Genomic DNA, 17,423 nt, shown 5'->3' on the forward strand with positions numbered 1-17,423 from the left:
TCATGACTTTAGCCGGGTTTTTAGCGCGATGACTCGTAGCTGTATATTCCAGTGATCGCTATGCCAGTGGCATAAATATACAGTAAGTTGTATCTACAGTAAAGAGTGGGAGAGTGACTCAACTCTCAAACGTGAATTACACCTGTGACTCGAAGACTCTTTATAAATATAACCATGACTCCAGTCCATCATCATATATACACACACTCAGGACATCTGCAACTCAACCCCGACAGCTGTTGAAAGAGGTTTAAATCAACCATTAATCCGTTCTGACTGTGTACGTGTGCCATGTACTTCACGAAAGACATACTGTAGTTTTGTGAACGCAAAGTGCAACACAATGGTAAACGCATTGTTATTTTTTGTTGGCGGATTATTGTACAGTATCAATGAATTACGCATTTTGAAAGTGGTGTGAGCATTAACGTGTGAAATGCCTGTTTATTACATTGCTTTTTCCAATCTCTATATTGGGCACTTTTTGCACATAAATTGTGTTTTTTCTGAGGGAATGCCGTTTTGACAGTTTCTACTTGGACATATAGTCATATTTGATCCGTTTTACTGGGAAATAGATTTTTTTATCATCAATGTTATGTTTTAAGGAGATAAAATGGTAACTTATCAACATTGATTGGTATGGCAATAAAATAATAATATCACATTATTTTGGCAGTTAAAGTTTTGGGATTTTTCTTGGAGTGACTAGTTGCTTATAAGTATTGTAAAGGTGCAAAAAGTCAAAATTCAGAGGCATGTTATCAATAACCATTTTTTGCATATAAATGTACATTTGGTGAGTTTTTGGGCTGGAAATTGTCGACCCAATCTGGCCACACTGATCACACATTCAAATAATGGTTATTGATAACATGTCTCTGAATTTAGATTTTTTGCTCAGTACACATATGGTTCTTTAATGTATTTGCATTGTCCTAAAATGCGTTCATTTTCAATGGGAATATATGCAGCTGAAACAGGTAGCCTATACATCTAAAACATTTCAACATTAACTTTTTAATATAACATTATAGTCATTATGGCCTTTAGAAACATTTTTTTTTTTTTAGGAGGTGGGGTATACACTGTGGCGCGGCCTAATATTTTGTCCTTAAAGGGATACTTCACCCAAAAATGAAAATTCTGTCGTCATTTACTCACACTCAAGTTGTTCCAAACCTGTATGAGTTTCTTTGTTCTGAAGATATTTTGAAAAATGTTTGTAACCAAGCAGATAGAGCAACCATTGACTGCCATAGCATTTTGCCCCTACTATGGCAGTCAATGGTTGCTCTATCTGCTTGGTTACAAACATTCTTCAAAATATCTTCAGAACACAAACTCATACCTGTTGGAAGTACTTGAGGGTGAGTAAATAATGACAGAATTTTCATTTTTGGGTGAACTACCCCTTTAATGGCATTTTTTCCCCCTTACATTACTTTTACTTTTATACTTTAAGTAGTTTTGAAACCAGTACTTTTACACTTTTACTTGAGTAAAAAGCTTGAGTTGATACTTCAACTTCTACAAAAGTATTTGTAAACCCTATGAATGCGAATACTTTTGACACCTCTGTTTAACTCTTAAAACTCAGTTATTGCTATAAAAACTCTAAATCTCTACAGTGTGTTTATGATGGCAAGAAATGACAAAGCAAACACACTGGTGTCGTGATTTACTATCTAACAGGGGACCGAGTCATTGTGTTTAACATAATCATTATTCAAAGATGATCTGCAATTTATACATTAGAGAAATATTTCGGCTTGATTTAACTCTTAAAACTCAGTTATTGCTATAAAAACTCTAAATCTCTACAGTGTGTTTATGATGGCAAGAAATGACAAAGCAAACACACTGGTGTCGTGATTTACTATCTAACAGGGGACCGAGTCATTGTGTTTAACATTATCACTATTCAAAGAGGATCTGCAATTTATTCATTAGAGAAATATTTCGGCTTGATTTAACTCTTAAAACTCAGTTATTGCTATAAAAACTCTAAATCTCTACAGTGTGTTTGAGATGGCAAGAAATGACAAAGCAAACACACTGGTGTCGTGATTTACTATCTAACAGGGGACCGAGTCATTGTGTTTAACATTATCATTATTCAAAGAGGATCTGCAATTTATACATTAGAGAAATATTTCGGCTTGATTTAACTCTTAAAACTCAGTTATTGCTATAAAAACTCTAAATCTCTACAGTGTGTTTGAGATGGCAAGAAATGACAAAGCAAACACACTTGTGTCGTGATTTACTATCTAACAGGGGACCGAGTCATTGTGTTTAACATTATCATTATTCAAAGAGGATCTGCAATTTATACATTAGAGAAATATTTCGGCTTGATTTAACTCTTAAAACTCAGTTATTGCTATAAAACTCTAAATCTCTACAGTGTGTTTGAGATGGTAAGAAATGACAAAGCAAACACACTGGTGTCGTGATTTACTATCTAACAGGGGACCGAGTCATTGTGTTTAACATTATCATTATTCAAAGAGGATCTGCAATTTATACATTAGAGAAATATTTCGGCTTGATTTAACTCTTAAAACTCAGTTATTGCTATAAAAACTCTAAATCTCTACAGTGTGTTTGAGATGGCAAGAAATGACAACGCAAACACACTGGTGTCATGATTTACTATCTAACAGGGGACCGAGTCATTGTGTTTAACATAATCATTATTCAAAGAGGATCTGCAATTTATACATTAGAGAAATATTTCTGCTTGATTTAACTCTTAAAACTCAGTTATTGCTATAAAAACTCTAAGGGCCCTATTTTAACGATCTGAAACGCAAGTGTCAAAGCGCGAAGCGCAAGTAACTTTGTGGGCGGGTCTCGGCGCTGTTGCTATTTTCCCGGCGGGATAAATGGCTCTTGCGCCCGGCGCAAATCTAAAATGGGTTGGTCTGAAGTAGCTTCATTATTCATAGGTGTGGTTTGGGCGTAACGTGAATAAACCAATCAGAGCGTCATCCAACATTCCCTGTAAAAGCAGGTGCGCAAGTTCCATTATGGATTGCTATTATTATGGCGTATTTACCAGGCGCACGCCAGGAGCGGTTCACAGCCGAGGAGACTGATGTGCTTGTAAGAGCAGTGAAAGACAGAGAAGTTGTGTTGTATGGGGATGGGAGAAACCCACCCAAAATAGCGTCGGTTAAACAGGCGTAGGAGGAAATAGCCACAATTGTTTCATCAGCTGGCATCCCCAGGACGTCGCACCAGTGCCGCAAGCGCTACAATGACATCAGAAGACGGGGAAAGTCCAAGCTTGCCAGCATCAATCGGGCACGCCGTGTAACAGGAGGTGGATCTGCCTCTACTCAGGACCTGACGCCAGCAGAGGACATCGCTGCGTCCACCCTCACCGATTTTTTTTCCTGGTTCTTGACGGACAAACCAATTTGTTAGATGTCCTTATATACATATATGTCTTGCCAGAAGTTGCCACTATTGGGCAAACAGGTCTCCTTAATTATTAGACTACAATTAGCCTGAATAATTTGTAAGCTAGATTTATGCCTATTTTTTCACATCTTCGTGGCACACCACAATGATTTCCGTCATCTCATGTGTTAATATTTTTTAGTGTAACAATTTATGATTTGCAAAAATAACTGTTGCATCTGTGTAGATTACATGAGCAAAGTGTATGCGCGTTGTGCACGCTATACATTATGGTCAAGCATGCGCCCTTAAAATAGCATAATGAACAACGCGCAACGCGCCACTGACTTTAGACTAGGTTTTTTCTGGTCAGAGGTGCAATTGTTTAATGGAACAGCAAAATAGCACCAGGGATTGTTTGCGCCGGAACACGCCTCCTTTTTTGCGCTGAACCGCCCAGGTAGCGCAAGTTCATTCACTAGTTTAGCGGCGTGCTTCTGTGGAGGGAAAAGCGCGCTTTGCGCGGGTGCAAAATAGGAATGACACATGCGTCGGTGTACAAAGTCAATTGCGCTGGGTGCAAGATAGGGCCCTAAATCTCTACAGTGTGTTTATGGCAAGAAATGACAACGCAAACACACTGGTGTCGTGATTTACTATCTAACAGGGGACCGAGTCATTGTGTTTAACATAATCATTATTCAAAGAGGATCTGCAATTTATACATTAGAGAAATATTTCTGCTTGATTTAACTCTTAAAACTCAGTTATTGCTATAAAAACTCTAAATCTCTACAGTGTGTTTATGATGGCAAGAAATGACAAAGCAAACACACTGGTGTTGAGATTTACTATCTAACAGGGGACCGAGTCATTGTGTTTAACATAATCATTATTCAAAGAGGATCTGCAATTTATACATTAGAGAAATATTTCTGCTTGATTTAACTCTTAAAACTCAGTTATTGCTATAAAAACTCTAAATCTCTACAGTGTGTTTATGATGGCAAGAAATGGCAAAGCAAACACACTGGTGTCGTGATTTACTATCTAACAGGGGACCGAGTCATTGTGTTTAACATTTTCACTATTTATATATAAAGTGATGACCTGTGATTATTACCTTAAAGAACAATTTCTACTTGTCCAGTCCTATATTTATTTATTTTTTTATTGGTGCAAGAAATCAAATCTCACTCTAAAAATCTCAAAAACAAAGCACATTTTTGGGGATTTTAGAGAGCAGAAACTATGTTTTAATAAAAAATAAATCACACATTGAAATACCTTTACTGTAAAAAAAATTCAGGTCTCCAATTGAAAATGTTCTATTGACCGGTCACATCTAAATTTTTCAGTTGGCCAAATTTAATTTCTGTAAATTGATGCACTTTAATTCAATTAAAATTCAAGAAATTCAATTTGGCCAACTAAAAAATGTAGATGAGATCGCTCACTAGAAAATTTTCAATTGGAGACCTGATTTTTTTTACAGTGTTGGTGTTCTTGAAAATAAGCTTAAATGAGAGATGTGGACGGATCATATACTGTAAGTATGAAGACACAACAGAGAATGAATTTCTTAAAGATAATTCTTAATTTTAAGAATTTTTTAATTTCTTAAATTATTTTCTGTAATGTCCACAACATGGCTTTTTCTCCGTTGTGTGCTCATTGTGTTCCCTGATGCCTGTGTGAACATTATATAATTATATATATATATTAAATAATGAAGACAGACTTGACTGCCAGCTCTCTTCCCTTTCACACACACAGCTCCATTGCAGGCTATGGAGGTCCCCTGTTGGATAGGTAGACATCGGTCAGGTCCCCTCTTGGCATGTTTAAAAAATAAAAAATAAATGCTTATTTGAAGTTATATTATGAAAAAAGACCTTAAAACAAAATTTTGTATCTAAGTTTTGTTTCTTCGTGACTAGAAACACAGGTCCCCTCTTGGTCAGTGTGGAGTGATGGTCCCCTGTTGGTAATATAGACGTGTATGTGTGTGTGTGTGTAAAACAGTCATTACATCTTCCAGTAAAGTCAACAGTCTAAATCCAAACAGTAATAAAGATTTTAGCATGTTGCCCCTCATCATGCTTTCTTACTAACATTGTCATCAAACCCTGACATAAAACTGAAGAAATGAGAACTGAAGAATTTGACAATATATCTATTCAGGATTTACCTTTGATTATCATCCATAGGGTCATCTGTCTCCATGGGTTCACTCTCCTTATCCTGGCTTTAAAAAATAATGAAGACACATTAACTCTTGAAATGAAATGATATATGTGTTACATGATGAAGATGAACAACTGAAGACAGGATTAAAATATCAACATAGTTTAATTAAACAAAAGAGTAGACAAGTGTAACGGTATGTATCATACACAAACACAGACTGACAACTGGAGGCTGAAAACAGAGGAACTAAATACACAGAAATAACACCATAAATGATGAGCAGCTGTGGAGGAGGGTTAGTGTCCATGGAACAAAGGGAACATGTGACTGAAGACAAAAAAACAGCAAAATCTCCAGTGTTGAATTTGAAGGGATTAACTTGTTGTACTGTATTAATGGTAATGTAGGATTACAAATTTAAGAAAGTACATTGCATTTAGCATTTAAGGTAAAAATGATGATTTCAGATGAATTAGTCTGCTATGCAAATCTTCCAGACCTGTTTTACTGATTTCAGAGGCTGTAGCAAGAATCTCCTTTCCTGCCAGACCTGTTTTCTCTATTGTGTTTTAAATGAGTCAGATCACTGAGATTCCACCTTTTGGAGCCCAGACGATGCACCTTTTGTCTTTAATGGCTCTGGGATGGCTCTTGGTATTGGAGTTCCTGGCCAGTATCAACATGCGAATAGTTATGCTGATTCAATGGGACTGGTAGGGCTTTCATAGTAGGGTGTGTCCTTTTACCTATACAGCATTTGCATTGTATTGTTCAGAGTGTCTCCTCCCCTGCTGTATAATCCCTCCCCCTCAAATATAGATAAATTACAATGTATAACTCCTTTAGTTAGACTTGGAACCTCAGCCGAAGAACAGCCCGATTCCCAATATAGGAGTAACGTCTGCTTTAAAGATATCCCAACGTCTCCTGGTCTCTTCTTCAAACGAGGAGAAGTTCACAACAGTAGTTAGGCTTAACACTAGAAGTCCCAGGGAGCAGCCATTTGGCTTTTCTACCTATAAAACCCGCAGGACAGCCGATGGGCTGGAAGGCTTTAGGCTAATATCCTTAATCAGCTGTGAACAGTTGCTTTTGTTATGTAAACAAGGTGGGGCCATGCTGAGCCACTTCAAGGAAACTTGTGTTTCACTTTGCCATCTTAGGGAGAAATCAACACACATGTTTTTTTTTTCCTTTGTTGCTGAGATTTATTGATAAAAACAGTACAAAATAAAATAAAAAAGAAACCAACCATTTGTACACATATTTACAAATAATATTAAAAAGTGAGTGAGTACATTGCAGCAATGACTCACAATCCTGGCACTGCCATGGTATCTCCCGTCTGCATTTACCACATGTGTATCTGTAGCAGTGAACACATCGCACAGTGGCATGATTGTTCTTGCATTGGTGTTTGGTGTTCCGGCTAAGAAGTTTATGCGCAAGTGACAGCGATGTGAAGAAATTGTCCGTGGTAACATTTCTGCCCTTGTCTAGGAATGGTTCCATCAGCCTCATCACTACATTTTCAGACAGTCTCTCTCCACTGGGACGACTAGGGTCCTTTCCAAGATATGGGAGGACATTACAAATGTACTTGGATTTTAGGTCGCAAGCCACCCAAAACTTGATCCCAAACTTGTCAGGTTTAGTTGCAATATACTGCAGGAAACAGCAGCGAGTCTTTGACGGGAAAAGCTGTTCATCAACGGTGAAATGTAGACCAGGGTTGTAGGACGTGATGCAATTGGTGACAAATGATCCCCACACACTGGAAATTGCAGCAAACTTATCAGTCTTTGCTCGATCACTCCGGGTGGACCTGTCATCAAAGCGTAGGTGTCGCATGATGTCTTGGAAGCGGTTTCGCGGCATTGTTCCAATGATATGTGGGTTTCCCAGGTTTGCTGACCAGCAGTCACGTAGTGATGGAACCTTGGTAAGCCCCCGGAAGATGACAATTGCAATAAATGCCATTAGTTCAGGGAGGGCCATGAACCAATGAACATGCTCCGTTTCCTGTGCATGTTGAATAGTCCATTCTTGAATGCTATGAAGCATGTCAAGAGTGATGAAACACAGGAAGCTCTGAAGGCGACTCGAGATACTTTTCCTGGCCTTAGCCGTTGGCTCTCCATCTGCAGCGTACGCTTTGATTGGGGTGAAAGGGAGACGCGTCCCCACCTGTTCTTCACGCCACACTGTGCCATCTTTCGCTGTCTCTGTCAGGTCAGTCCCCAAACGGGCTCTCTTTTTTTGGTTGAGGAGCAGTCTCCTCATCTGCAGTGTGAACAAATTCAAATTGTGAGCAATGGAAAAGTCAAATGATATCACAAATGCATGCATAGATACTAATAATAATTCCAGTATCTCCTTCTCTGTATCGGAATAATGTCTGAAATATCTTCCTAAATAAAAAGAGACAACTAAAGCAAATAAACAACTAATAATGTTTTGCACTTCAGATGGCAGTGAATGTCTGCTAAGTAGTACAAACAAAAAAGTGGACAATGCAAAAAAGGCAGAGTAAGTATTTATGTCACTCCACTCTGCTTTTTTTGTGTTTTTCTCTTACTGGTTTGAAATGAAATAGGAAATAATATGAAATGAAACTTAACCTGAAGACAGATCAGACAGCTCTGAGTCCGAATCCGGCTGAAGTTCTATGTCTTCTCCATCTGAGTCACAAGGGTTTACTTCACTCAGGATATTTTCCAAGGCCTGCCGAGTGGTGAGTCTTGTTAGCAGCCCTCCCTCCCCCACACATACAAACAAGCCACCAGCAACCATTCACACACTCACCCCCAACCCCCCTGCAGATTGCTCAGGTAATGACCACATTTACACATGAATTGATGCTAATGATAGCCAAAAGACTAGCCAGTTAGCTTCCACTTGGCTAAAGGAGGGGTAAAAATCTCCGGGACTTCTAGTGTTAATAATTGACTTAGTCTGGTTAATAAACTTAAATATCACCTAATAAGTGCCATAATTAATGAGTATAAAACTTTCACTTCAGAATAGGGGGTCAAATTGTCTTTATTACACTATTTTAGCAATTTATAACTGCAAAATCAGCAGTAATTAAACATAGCTTAACTGAACAATAAGCTAGTAACCTAACAGAATGGCACAGAAATATTATAATCTTGAGTTAATCATTAATTACTATTGTGTCCATGTTTAACTAATGCATAATTCTGAACAAGCAAATCCTTAATGGAAATTAAATCCTTCTGGACCCTTCAAAAAAAGTGTTTCCTAAAAAATAAATAAATTAACAAGATAAACATCCTCAATAATCTTGATGGCTGGTTCATACTAGCACAGTCCAGAGATCAGTTGTGCGAACACAGGGACCTGGTGCTCAGTCACCTCAGCCAGTTGGGTCTTTGGTTCAAGTGGGAAAAGAGCAAACTCTCTCCTGTGAAGAGGATCTCTTTTCTTGGCATGGAGTTGGATTTGGTCGAATGGACAGCACGCCTCAGAGGAACATGCTCAGTTGTTGAACTGCTTGAATACATTCAAAAGCAGGACGGCTGTCCCACTGAAACTTTCAGAGGCTCCTGGGGCATATGGCAGCCGCAGCAGCAGTAACACTGCTTGGTTTGCTTCATATGAGATCGCTACAGCACTGGCTTCATGGCAGAGTCCTGAGATGGGCCTGGCAATGCAGCACACACTGGGTTAGTTTCACACAGGCCTGTTATCAAACCTTCAGTCTGTGGTTGAACCACTTGTTTCTTCGGGCAGTGCAGGGTCAGTGATTTGGATGGGCAACTGCAATGGCACATCAACGGCCTCGGGTTGCTAGCAATATGTATTGCACTGAGCCGCCTAAAGAAGCCCCTACAGTGCAAAGATGTATTGGTCCTTATAGACTTACATCAACTGACAAGTTGGTCTATACTCCTGTTGCATGTCGCAACTCACCCTTCATCTCCTCCTCTGGAGACAGAAGCATCTTAGGTACTTTGCGCCATTCATGTTCCCCGTTGTGCTCAGTGGCTCAGGCTGACCTGTTTGCCTCTCCAGAAATGTCTCATAGCCACTTGTTGTATTCCCTGACCAAGGGAACACTCGGCATGGATGCATTGGCACACAGCTGGGCCCGGGGCCTACGCAAATATGCATTTCTCCCTGTAAGCCTACATGCAAAGAACCTTTGCAAAGGTCTTGCTAGATGTGCCCTAACCGGACCTGGTTCCTAGAACTAATGCTCCTTGCAACAGCCCTTCCCTGAAGGAATTATATACCTTCTCAGAAACTCCATGTCTGGACCCTGGGTGGGAAGCGGATTTTCTAGTTGACTTACCCCAAAAGGAACTTAACACCATCACTTTGGCTCAAGCACCATCTATGAGACAGGCATATGTAGTGGAACCTGTTCGCCGAGAAGACCCCTGAAGATGTTTGATTGGGTCTCTGCTTTTTCTTTCCTGCTGCATGGGTTGGAGCTACGGCTGTCTCCCTCCACCCTCAAAGTTTATCCTGCCACAATATCTGCATATCACAACCCCATAGGAGGTAAGTCGGTTGGGAAGCCTGACCAAGTCGTCAGATTCCTCAGGGGAGTGAGACTGTTAAATCCTCCTTGACCTCCCTCCATACCCTCTTGGGACCTTTCCCTGATGCTTAGAGCTCTTCAGAATGCCCCATTTGAGCCTTTGCCGTCAGCAGAGATAAAGATTTTAAAGAGACCCCACTGGCCTCTATTAAGAGGGTATGGGACCTGCAGGCATTTTCAGTCAACGAATCGTGCCTAGAGTTCAGGGTGGTTGACTTCTCCGTGGTACCCAGAAGAGGCAGACCCAGCCCTGGCTTTGTCTTGTCTGTCCTGGTGCTCTGTGACTGTACGTGGACGGAACTCAAAGCTTCAGGACCTCAGAGCAGCTCTTTGTCTGTTATGGAGGCCAGCAGAAGGAAAAGACTGTCTCTAAGCAGAGGGTGGCCCGCTGTATAGTGGATGTCATCACCTTGGCTTATCAAGCACAAGGTGCGCCTTGCGAGCTCAGGCTGCGAGCTCACTTTACCAGAAGTGTTGCATCCTCCTGGGTACTGGCATGTGGTGCCTCGCTGAAAGATATTTTTAGTGAGGTTGGAGCCACCCCTGAAACATTCAATATGTAGCCTTTATGGGGTTAGTCCAGATGCACTCAACATAATTCCTTCAGGGTGATGTGGCTTCCACAGTGTTCCAACAGAAAGGCACACTTTCCCAGTGTTATCCAATAGTCTCACTGAGTGGGTCATGCGGGACAGCAGTGATTGACATGGTTAGCCCTGTCTCATCAGGTAAGAGAGATCAGGAGGCTCACAAAGGGTAGGGATTCCTATACGTCGGACACAGACGTCACGCCATAACTGCTGTAGCCAGCTGTGCGGACGGGTCACCGGCTCTGCTTCTAAAGATGTGATGCATCTGCTGCTCATTATATACCCGTGCTGCGAGGCAAAGCAGCTGATGCAATCATTGCATGCCAATGTGCTTTGGCTCGTTTAATTACACTCGAAGGAGATTGGCCTGTCTAGATACTCAATATACTTGATTTTGGTCATATATTCGAAACTGTTAAGTAACTACTTTTATTTGTAAATGCTCACAATAAAATTGTTGTGTTTTTTGCAAATTTATGAAAGAAAACATAGTGGGCGATCTGCCGCCTCTCTCTCAATTAAGTCTTGTCGGATAATGAACTGTAATTTAGTGAATACTTGTCACACAAATAGGAGACATATGTCTAAATAAATGTTAAAATGTCAGGTTTTAAATAATGTAAATCAAACCGAAAACAAATATTCTCTGTTTATGTAATCTGTTTGAAAAGAGAGAGATGTCAGTCGTTCGTGAGCCTCTTCATTATCCATTAATGCGGCCATGCCCACAGAGAGTGCGGTCAAAGGGAAATTCTGACACAATCCATGCAAGTACCACCACCAAGTAGGTTCTATAATATAACACACAATACATAAAATATCAAAGACGTAAGACTGTTTAGAACAATATTTCTTTGCATTGTTTTGCCCTGACAAATTATTAAGTGTTTATTTTAAAATAGCATAGTGTCACATCAATAAAGCTTTTGTTCACAAATTTCTGCTCAGATGCTATAAATATAGTACCAGTCAAAAGTTGACACATCACTATTCAAATGAATGTTTTTGAAAAAGTCTCTTATACTCATTCATAATGCATTTATTTGATCAAAAATACAGAAAACAGGTTATACTGGAGGCATGGTCACTGATTACTGAGCTGATCATCCTCACCTCCTGCACTCATTACCCGGCCTATATCAGTAGCTGTGTCCCAAAGTGAAGGGCGCGCACTTCGAAGGCCACATTTGAAGTGCGATTGTGTCATAGCGGCACTACGAAGGCTGTCCCAATGTGAAGGCTGCACCCTCTGAAGGCCGCATTTGAAGTGCGATTGCGTCACAGCGGCACTACGAAGGGTGTCCCAATGTGGAAGCTGCACCTCTGAAGGCTTAGCAATTGGAGGGGTATTGTTGTGCAGACCTGGCAACCCTGTCCCTCGGTTCGCCCTTCATGCACTTCGTGCACTTCGAAGGCGTGGCCTGGTCTGGCCTTCGAAGTGCACGGCCTTCGAAGTGCGCACCCTTCACTTTGGGACACAGCTATCGTGTCTCTCACGTGCACTTGTTGTCAGATAGTTACAGGCTGTTCCTGTGGGTTCATGTGTTCCTTGTGTTCTCCTGAGAGATCCCTTCCGTTCCGGTTCCTGGATGTTCGCTGGTTCTGTGTTGCCTACTGCTTCCCTGCGTCACGATCAATCCACCTTCTGCCGCTACCAGCCTCTGTGTCTGCCTGTTCTCCGGTCTCTGGGACTTCCTGTTCGTTCTGCCATTTGCTGCCTGCCACAGACTCAGTGTGTTCTCCTGTGTCCTCGGAATTTGTGTGAGATCTGTGTCAGACTTGTTGTAATAAAGAGTTTTTTAAATCGCAATTGGATCCTCCAGTTTCTCTTTCAGTTGACAGAACAGAAAAATCTGACCAACAAAATGGATACAGTGAGGGTAGCAGAACTGCAGGAGCATCTCACCACCAGTCGTCAGGATGAACAGGTAACCTGTAATTACTTCTCAGGCGGTGCAGGCACTCGTGATGCAGATGTCTGAGCGCTCGACCCAGATCCCTCAACTAAGATCGCCCGCTGCACCCACCCCACCATCTGTTCCCCAGAATCCAGTCAACATCATCGGCTAGCACGAGCCCTGGATCCCCACGCCAGAATGATATTCGGGTGAGCCCGATCTGTGTAGGTCCTTCCTAACCGGATGTTCCTTATTCTTCTCATTGCAACCCTTCACTTTTTCTACAGAGAGAGTGGCGCTGGTTATGAGCCTGTTGGCGGGCCTTGCGGCACTTTGGGGAACGGTTTGGGAGAATAAAGATCCATGTTGTTCCTCGTTCCTGGCACTCTCGGAGGAGATGAGACTGGTCTTTGACTGTGCTGCGTTGACTCGCTGAACTTTGACAAGGCAATAGACCCGTCTCCGATTACATCATCGAGTTCCGGACTTTGGCCAATGAGTGCAAGTGGAACGAGGAGGTACAGTGGGACTGATTCCTGCATGGGCTGGCTGACCGTGTCCAACGGGAGGTATATGCGTTGGAATTACCCACTAGCCTCAATGGACTCATGGAACTAGCTTTGCGAGTGGATTCACGGCTGGAGTATCTCGATCAATGCACCCGTACTAGAAGGACCCCTGAAGCCTGTGAAGTGTTCAGTAAGTCCCGGGCTGCTTCTCTTCCTCCTCATCGTCCCTATGACTGTGCTATAGACCTAATGCCAGGCAAGTCTCCACCTAAGGGCAAGTTATACTTACTATCTACGCCTGAGAGGGAGGCCTGGGAGAAATACATTTCTGATTCTCTAGCTTCCGGGTTCATCCGCCCTTCCTCTTCTCCAGCGGGGGCGGGGTTCTTTTTCGTGGGAAAGAAGGATGGTTCTCTGCGACCTTGTATTGATTACCGGGGGTTGAATAACATGACGGTAAAGAATACTTATCCTTTGCTGTTGATGTCTTCAGCCTACGAGAGGTTACAGGGAGCATCCGTATTCACAAAATCATTATCATTTGGTGCGCATAAGGTAGGGGGATGAGTGGAAGAATGCTTTTAATACCCCGAGGGGCCATTTTGAATATTTAGTGATGCCCTTTGGGCTATCTAACTCCCCTGCTGTCTTCCAAGCACTAGTCAATGACGTGCTGGGAGACATGGTTGATCAGTTCATTTATGTCTACCTGGACGACATATTTATTTTTTCTTCTTCTCTCCAGGAACATCCAGCACGTTAGACTAGTGCTCCAGAGGTTGCTAGAGAATGGGCTTTTTGTCAAGGCGGAGAAATGCTGTTTCATGCACAGTCTGTTCCGTTCCTAGGGTATAAAATCTCATCCGAGGGAATGCGCATGGATCCTGATAAGGTTAAGGCTGTGATGGATTGGCCAAGCCCATATTCCCGTAAGGCCCTACAGAGGTTTCTGGGGTTCGCCAATTTCTATCGCCGTTTTATTCGCAAATACAGCCAACTAGCCGCGCCCCATAGCACCATTTTCCAAACTTAAGAGCAGCTTCGTTTCAGCTCCCATTCTCATTACCCCTGATCCTTCACGTCAGTTTGTGGTGGAGGTGGACGTGTCAGAGGTGGGGATAGGTGCAGTTCTCTCCCAGCGCTCTTTCTCGGATGACAAGATGCATCCTTGCACATTTTTTTCTTATCGTTTGTCGCCAGCCGAACGTAATAACGACATTGGTAACAGAGAGTTGTTGGCAGTCAAGCTTGCATTGGAGGAATGGCGTCATTGGTTAGAGGGATTTGGGGTATCTTTTATCATGTGGACCGATCATAAGAATCTGGAGTACATCAGATCTGCCAAAAGACTCAACTCTAGGCAGGCTCGGTGGGCTTTTTTTTCGGATGTTTTGACTTTTCTCTTTCGTACCACCCGGGTTCCAAAAACATCAAACCTGATGCTTTAAGGCCCATCTACTCCTGTCAAGTTTTGTGTGTTTTCTGATTGACCACAGCTCTGCCCAAACTTGAAAACGGCTTTATCTCTGATGAACGCAAAGGACAACTCAAATCTGTTTTTTTTTTCTCTTAAAGGTGGTCTGATAGATTTGGGATGAAACAGAATAGGTTGATAACCTTTAAGATACACAAACAAAACATGAATTAGTTACAAATAAATCTCAATAACACTTTCTCAAAGTAACAATACAAAAATGGTACTGAATCCTCAAACCAAACAAAGTAATTTAGATCTCTAAACCTAGGATCTCTAATAGTTAATAATTAAACAATACACATGATCCCATAATTAAATGTATAATAATTAAACAATGCACATACTTAGAGTAATGTTACTTCTGTTAAGTTCTACATTCACATAATAAAGTCTGCACTATTTAATTTAAATTACACGTTACAACCAAGTCATATACTCACAATTCACAAAAAGTCATATACTATAGAAGCATGAACTCAACACATTCAAACACATTCAATCCTACCAGTTGCGTCTTTGGATGATCAGGAGCTGTGGTCACAGTATCTTTCTTCGGGAACAGGTGAGAGAGCCAACAGAGCTGTTACCAAACATTTTAATGCCATGCCCTCCCTGTGGGTGCGCAGGTAAATATGGTCCCAAGAGCACTTCCTAGAAGTTGGTTCCACCAACTCTGGTTGCATGGTTGCCCCCTGCAGTTTGGGAGTGCCCAGTACAACTTGTCCATGAATTGACACAACAACTCCCGAGTGCATTTTACCTGAGAGACTCATTGTTTCCACACTCACATGGGAGGTCGAGTCGAAGGTTAAGTCAGCCTTAGAAGGGGTAACGCCTCCGCCCGGCGGACCACCGAGTCGATTATTCGTGCCTGAAGGAGTACGGTCCGACGTAGTTCGATGGGGTCATTGTTTCAATGTAGCTTGTCATCCAGGGTCAATATAACGTAGTTTTTGGTTAAGCGACGATTCTGGTGGCCTGGGATGGCTCTTGACATTCGGGATTTTGTTGTGGCCTGTTTGGTTTGTGCCATGGGTAAGACAACTAATCGCTCCCAGGGCAAGACAGCCGAAAATTGTTAATTTTATCCCCTTGCCCAAATTACCTTCTGCCAAGGAGACAGCGGTAGCTGTTGTAGATCACGTCTTTCGTTTACATGGCCTTCCGATGGACGTGGTTTCCGATAGGGGCCCCAATTTGTATAAAAATTTTGGCGTGAATTTTGTATATTGCTGGGGGCGACGGTTAGTCTATCTTTGGGTTTTCATCCCCAGAGTAATGGTCAGACCAAGCGGGCCAATCAAGACCTTGAGAGAGTGTTGCAATGTTTGGTTTCCAAGAATCCTTCCTCCTGGAGTCAGCAACTCATGAATTGAGTACGCACATAATTCGTTACCAGTGTCAGCTACGGGCCTCTCTCCGCTTGAGTGTATCTTAGGGTGCCAGCCACCAATTTTTCCCAGTCTGGAGTCCAAAGTCACGGACCCCTCCGCTCACACCTTCGAATAGAGCCTGTGAGACTCTGCTCCAGGTGGGTAGACGCACCAAGGCCCAAGCCGATCGCCACCGGTCTAAGCCTCCCGTCTACGTCGTGGGTCAAAAAATGTGGCTTTCATCTTAGAACATTACATAGAACCTTCCTCTTCATTCTGTGAGTAATGAACTGGCCCCTAAATTCATTGGCCCCTTCCCTGTCACCAAGATCCTTAGTCCAGTGGCAGTCCGCCTCAAACTAGACATCCCGTGTTCCATGTCTCCAAATTAAAACCCGTTTTTTTCATGCTTGTATTAATCCGCTAGTCCCAGTTCCTCCCCCGCCACGTCTCGTAGATGGGGAACCTACATATACGGTTAATCGTCTTCTGGACTCTAGGCGGAGGGGACGCAGATTCCAGTACTTGGTGGACTGGGAAGGTTAAGGTCCAGAGGAGAGAAGTTGGGTTCCTGCGAGGGACATACTGTATCACTCCCTTATTGATGACTTGCCGCCACCTACTGGCTCTTTTAGTTCCATTTAAATCAATATGCTTGCGTAGACTTCAGTGAAATGTGCATTGGTTTCTCCGTGTTCTGAGCTGGTGTGCGAGTCTAACACCGTGTCTACACAAGATGCGACTGTAACAGCTTTTTGCTGCCTACACTGGATGCGACAAAGCGATCATTGCAAAGTATTTTTCCTTCTTGTCAGTAAGTAGAATGAGGCAACAGTTTACTGTCAAGGATCTTTTGTGTTGTGTCACGCCGCATCCAGTGTAGACAACATCGCTAATTATAATGGGTTCAATTGTCTTTTGTCGCGTCGCATCGCTCGTGTCCGGTGTAGACAGCCCCATTACCCCTCTTATCAGCCCCATCCAGCATTAAATGTGATTAATAGTGGATAATTTCACGTGCTTTCATGTCAAGTATCTATTATCAGATCTGTTGAAGATGCCGCTTCAGTTCATGTGTGCCAAGACATTTAAGAAATCCTGATCAAACGTTGTTTTACCGCCATGTCTGTTATAAGGATTATGGTAACCCTACATACATACAGCTAAGGTGATATTATGACTTAAACTGTGATATAAGATTTTGGATATATTGCCCAACTCGAAGTCATTCATTCCCTGTGCAACGTCTGGGCACCACAAGCTGTCACTGTGGCCTCAAATCCTCAGCACTGCCACTCTGAGCTCGATTTCTATGTCTGAGGTAAAACCCCCCTAAGAAATGTAGAAATAAATAAAATGTAGAAATTACTAATTACTTACTAATTGTAATTCATGGGTGAACAAT

This window comes from Gobio gobio, assembly GCF_949357685.1.
Source record: "Gobio gobio genome assembly, chromosome: 1".
NCBI classification, from domain to species: domain Eukaryota; kingdom Metazoa; phylum Chordata; class Actinopteri; order Cypriniformes; family Gobionidae; genus Gobio; species Gobio gobio.